This window comes from Meriones unguiculatus, chromosome 1 (genome assembly GCF_030254825.1).
Source record: "Meriones unguiculatus strain TT.TT164.6M chromosome 1, Bangor_MerUng_6.1, whole genome shotgun sequence".
In the NCBI taxonomy this organism is placed as follows: domain Eukaryota; kingdom Metazoa; phylum Chordata; class Mammalia; order Rodentia; family Muridae; genus Meriones; species Meriones unguiculatus.
The window spans coordinates 169,665,762-169,672,056 of record NC_083349.1 but is presented as its reverse complement, the minus strand read 5'-3'; the positions used below and the strand labels follow the sequence as shown (position 1 = coordinate 169,672,056).

Sequence of the window (6,295 nt, the reverse complement as noted above, 5' to 3'; positions counted from 1 at the left end):
TCTTCAGTGTCCTTCTTCAATATATTAAAGATTTTTATGAGATCAGTCTTTCACTTTTACTTAGAGCTACCCCAAGATTTTTATGTTTTTGAGGCTATTGTGAAATGTGTTGTTTTCCTGATTTTTTTTCCCTCAGTACATTTGTCGTCTGTATATAGAAGAGCTACTAAATTTTGTGTGTCAATTCTGTATTGTGCCATTTTTCTGAAAGTGTTATCAGCTTTAGGAGTTTCTTGGTGGAATTTTTAGGCTCATTTAAGTATAATAAAGATAAATTAAGATACTTTGACTTCTTCCTTTCTTATTTGTAGCCTCTTGACCTCCTTCCGTTGTTTTATTGCTCTATCTAATATTTCATTTGCTGTATTAAACAGGTAAAAAGAGAGTGAGCAATCCTGTCTTGTTCATGATTTTGGTGGAAATGCTTTAACTTTTTCTCTATGAACTTTTATTATGAAAGGTGTTGAATTTTTGTCAAAGGCCTTTTCTGCATCTAAAGAGAAAATTTTTTTTTTTTTTTTCAATGCAGTTTATTCAGGAACATTGAACAATCCTCGGACCCCGGGGAAAGCCAGCCCATAGCTTAAATAGCCTCTGGGTAGCCAACCCAGGCGTGCCACGGGGGCAATGCAGATAGGTCCACATACATGGAAGCAAGCCAGATCCTCAGCCTTAGCCAAATGTGGAATTGTTCATGACAGAGAGCACTCACCATCGGGAAGGTGGAAGGCGGAAACCAGCTCCATCTTTAAGGCATAGCATTCCGCAGCTCTCTACAGTTCCCCCTTTTTGTTTTAGACGCATCAGGCAAGAGTAGAGGTCTGATCTCTGATATTAGAAATAAATTGGGACTTTGTACAGATGTTCATTTAGGTGTCATCCACCCAAAGAGCATCAGACCGTCCGATACCTTTTTCTCAGAGGCGGGACCTGGGGCATCAACCCGCATGCAATCAGACATGCTCTTCTCTGGGTCCAAAGCGGCTGACCCTGAGTGCAGTGCTTAGCCTCGCATCCTGAGCGTATCATTTTAGCTTTTTATGGTATCCAACCATGCTTGGGGAGAATGTCCTGCTTCAATGGCTGTAAAGGCCTGAATGATCATGGCTGCATCACACTGTTGTGAGACTCTAATCTTGCATATATACCACAGGCAAACCAAGGAGACCAACACCAGAAGGCCTGCTAACACTCCCATGCCCGCCCATTCCTTCAGATGATTCATGGCTGCAGCAATCCATGTTGATAATCCTGTGGCTAGTCCTGCGTCCACTCCGGTAGAATTTACTGTGACAATGGCCACTCTCAGCTGCTCCATCGTAGTATCGAATTCTCCAGTCCAATTACCTAAAATATAGCTCGACAATTGTTTAGACAGATTTGCAGCACAGGAAAAATTCTCATGTTGTATGCTAGTGACACAAAGTCCAGCATACTTTCATTGACAGCCAGGTTGAGCGATTTGCCATAGGGTATCAATTTGCTCCTGCAAGAGGTCAATCCTCTGATTGAACACCATCAAGCTTCCTTTTAGTTGAGCATTAATTCCTTTATGTACAACTAAGGCATGAGCTACATTGGCTAAATGATTATTCAGGGTCTGAGCAGTCTGCCCAGTATGACTCATGGCTAATGCCCTGGTGGTAGCTCCAACAGCCTTCAATGAGATGGTAGTAACAATGGTGGCTGTAGTTCCAAGATCCCTTTTCTCTAAAGAGAAAATTATGCTGATTTTTGTCTTTCAGTTTGTTTATATAGTGGATTACATTTATTGATTTACATATGTTGAATTATTCCTGTACCTCTGGAATGAAACCTACTTGATCATAGTGAAAAATCTTTTTGATGTGTTCTTGAATTTTGTTTTCAAGTGTTTCATTGAAAAATTTTGCATCTACATTCATGAGAAAAATTGGCCTATAAATCTCTCTCTCTGTCTCTGTCTCTCTCTAAGGCATGCAAAGTATCTTCCTGTACCATGAACACTAGTTAGTACAGATGAAGTTTCTCTTTAGGCACCAGCTTGACTTCTTCCAGTTTGATGACTTACACAAGTATTATCTTTCATTAAGTTGGAGAGAGGAGCCAAACCCCTTTGACCAATGACTCAACAAGACATAACCTATTTTATGGTACTGGAGGTTTTACTTGGTGGTTTAAGATGCCTAGTTGAGGTGTTGTTGCTTTAATTATTCAGTGACTCCATTTAGATTTCTTTTACTTATACACACACACACACACACACACACATTAGGAAATTATAATATTCTACAGTAGTAGGTTTCCATGTGGTTTTTCAAATGGCCTTTAGTGTTAATTGTCCCTCCTTCTGTTTCTTTTCCTTTCTTCTTCCCTTTCTCTATTCAATCTTCCTATTCTTGTTTCCCCTTTATCTCTCTGTAACACTATATTCTATTTCTCATTCTTTAGAACATTCCTGGCTCCTTACTAGGTACTTACTTTCTGTGGTTATTCAGATTGTACATATAAGATAAAACATACAATATATGTAGTTTGGAGTCTGTGTTACCTTACTCAGGGTAATTTTTTCTTTCTCCACCCATTTACCTGTGAATTTCATAATTTCGTTTTTCTTAACAACTGAATAATACTCACTGTGTAAATGCAGTGCCTTTTCATTATTTTCATCAGTAGAATGACAGGTAGGCTACTTATAATTTCTGGCTATTGTGAAGAGAGCAGCAATGAACATGGATGAGCAAGATCTTTGTTGTAGAATGTAGAGTCCTTTGGGTTTGTGCCTAAGAGTGGTGGTTTGAATGAGAATAGTTCCCATAGGTTCATATAGTTGAATGCTTGGTTACCAGGGAGTAAAACTGTTTGAAAGAATTATAAGGACTAAGAGGTGTGGCCTTGTTGGAGGAGGCGTGCCACTGAGTTTTGAGGTTTCAGAAGCCCATGTCAGGCCTAGTTTCCCTCTTCTCTCTCTCCTCTCTCAGCCTGTGGATCAGGACATAGATCTCATCTACTGCTCCAGGGTCATGAGTGCCTCCATGCTCCCAGCCATGATTACAATGGGCTAGATACTAGACTTCTGAAACTCCGTACATCCCTAATTAAATATTTCTCAGTTATTTGTGTTTCATCTCTTGAGAACTCTCTGCTTAGTTCTATGCTGAATTTTAAAATTGGGTTTATTTGTTTTCTTGATGTTCAGGTTTTTTAGTTTTTTATATATTCTAGATACTAGCCCTCTATTAGATATGCAACTGTTACAGATCTTTGCCCATTCTGTATGGGCATCATTCATTGTCTAAATGATGGTATTCTTTTCCATACAGAAGATGCTCTACTTTACAAGGTCTTGATCCTGTTCAGAAAGTCTTCCTGTGCCAATGAGTTCAATACTATTCCTTAAATTTTTTTTTTCTATCAGATTAAGTGTATCTAGTCTTATGTTGAGGTACTTACTTGGAGTTGAATTTTGTGCAGGGTGATTGATATGAATCAATCTTTGTTCTTTTACATGCAGCCACCAAGTTTGACCAGCCCCATTTGGCGTCTCTTCTCCAGTGTGTATTTTTGGCTTTTTTTAATTTTCAATTTCTGTGAAGAATTTTGTTGGGAGACCTCATCAGTGCTGTTGCCCAGGGAGCTTCCTGCTGGTGAACTGCCCTTCAGCCTTCTGCTGCCATGTCCTTCCTACAGACCTAGGAGCTCAACCAAACCACAGTGACAGCTGTGCTTCAAGCCCCGTCCCCCCACCCTAACCTCCCCCGCACCCCCAGCTCAGAAGAGGGGACAGAAGAGACCAGAAGCTTGAGGACGTCGAGGAAGGCAAGCACCAGACTGCAGACCCTCGACCTGAAAGCTTTACAACTGCTGAAGGCCCTAAGCACCATTCTAGATATTCTAACTGGGCAAGTGCAGTTGAAGAGGATGAAATGAGGACCACGGTTAACAAAAAGATTACAAGCGACCACCACCCAGGTGGCTTTGCTTTGTCAGAGAAGAGAATTTCAAGATAAAAAGGGAAACTACTCATAAATGACTTTGGAAGAGAGAGAAAATTGTCACCAGGAAGTTCTGATTCAAAGGAGTCTGTACAGTCTTCAGGGCCAACTGATGTGGAGACGGATGAAAGTATCTTCATGAGAAGACAGAAGCAGGTCAATTACGGGAAGAACACTACATTAAAGAGGTCCCCAGACACTTGCGACAACCTGGAATCCATCCCAGGACCCCCAACAAATTTATGAACCATAGCGGGTGAACTCTGGAAGGTGGCTCTGCATTTTTGGGATCCTCCTGCTGGAGGAGGATGTGATTTCCAAGAAATACAACCTGTAGATCTTGGGGAAATGGAGACAGAATTCACAGAAAGCGGCTCTGAGTCCCAGACAAGTTCACAGGATAACTTTGATGTGCATGCTGGCACACCCACCAAAGTCAGACGTGTGGACAGCCAAGGGAAGGATGAGTTTGATTTGGAAGCTTGTTTAACTGAACCCTTGGAAGACTTCTCTGCCATGAGTTAACTGCCACCTGGTGGTACCTCTGGGAAACACTTGGCTCTGCCCCGCCGTCTGGAAGGCATGAGCTGCTGTGCATTTGTGGTTGTTTTCTCTGTTAAGAGTTTATTTTCTCATGATAAAACTGTTTTTCTTGCCTTATTTTTATGTGTGGTGAATGTGTTACGCCTGTTTCAAATTTTAAATGAAGCTAAATCCAATGAAGACTGAACCCTGTTATCTTTCCCACCCCCAAGTTAGACAACAGGATGCTGTGGTTTTCCACGAAACCTTGAGACTTGAGTTGCCACTCTTCAGACGGGTTGGTGGTGGATTTTAACCATGGGTTTATGGGACCAATCTAGAGTCAGCCGTCTTTAAGGTAACTGATAAAGTATTATCAGTCAGGCAGCTGCAATGGCTTTGTAAAAACTTATTTTTCTGGTCTTTTATCGATGTGAATGTAGTTTTTCCTCACACAAAGCTCTGAACAAAGATGGCAAGCTGTTATACTAATGGGCTTTTATATAAGTTATATAGTCTTAATTTGGAACTTGGAAAAGCATTAATGTGAGGTGGGAGAGGAATTGCTCTGAGAGTTGAGGTAGAAGAGAGGAATTTAGGAAGAACTTTTTTTTTAAGGATCTGTTAATTTACCATGTAATATTGCTGAGAATGATAATGTGTGCAGACACTCTGCTAAAGTATTCAACTATAAACCTATTGATATTTGCACTTCTGTTGCTTTCATATGGAATGATAACTGCAAAAATAAAGACCCTTTAACTGAAAAAAGAAAAAAAAAAGGATTGCATCGGAATTTTGGTGGGGATTGCCTTGAATCTGTAGATTGCTTTTTGTGGGATAGCCATTTTCACAATATTAATCCTACTCATTCATGAGCAAAGAAGATCTTTCTATCTTCTTATGTCTTCTTCAATTTTTTCTTCAGTGTCTTAAAGTGTTTTTTTCTAATCATATACATCTTTCACTTGCTTTGTTAGAGTTATCCTAAGATTTTCTGAGGTTATTGTGAAAGCTACTGTTTTCCTGAGTTCTTCCTGGGAAAACCTACTGTAGTTTTTGTTTTGTCTTGAGACAGGGTTTCTCAGTGTAGCCTTGGCTCCCCTGAAACTCACTCTGTAGCCCAGATGAGCCTTGAACTCAGAGATCTTCCTGCTTTTGCCTCTCAAGTGCTGGGATTATAGGCATTTGCCGCCACTGCCCAACAAAAGCTGCTAGTCTTTTAGAGTTAATTTTGTATCCTGCTATTTTGCTGAAAGTGTTTATCAGCTATAGAAGTTTCCCAGAGGAGTTTTTAGGACCACTTATGTATAATAAAGATAAATAAAAATACTTTGAATTCTTCCTTTTCTATTTATAGCCCCTTGGTCTCCTTCAGTTGTCTTATTGCTCTGGATAAAACTTCAAGTACTAACTTGGATAGATATGAAGAGAGTGGACATCATGTCTATTTCCTGATTTTAGTGGAAATGCTTTGAGTTACTTCTGTTTAGCTTGATGTTGGCTATGGCCTTATTGTAAATTGCCTTATTTATTAAAGTGTACCTTTGTATCCTTATTGTCTCTAGGGCTTTTATTATGAAAGGTTTTGGATTTTGTCAAAGGCCTTTTCTGAATCTAATGAGGTGGTCATGTATTTTTTTCTTTCAATCTGCTTATGTGGTGGTTTATGCTTATTTGCTTATGTAGATTGAACCTTCCTTGCATCTTTGGGATGAAGCTTATTTTATGATGGCAGATACTTTTTTGATGTGTTTTTGGAATTTGTTTTAAGTATTTAATTGAAAATTTTTATATCT

General features: G+C 39.6%; 1 pseudogene; it reads left to right on the top strand.

The window, feature by feature from the left end:
• The first annotated feature begins 3,731 nt into the window (after positions 1-3,731).
• On the top strand, positions 3,732-5,917 carry LOC110544060 (histone RNA hairpin-binding protein-like; annotated as a pseudogene).
• Positions 5,918-6,295: the final 378 nt, after the last annotated feature.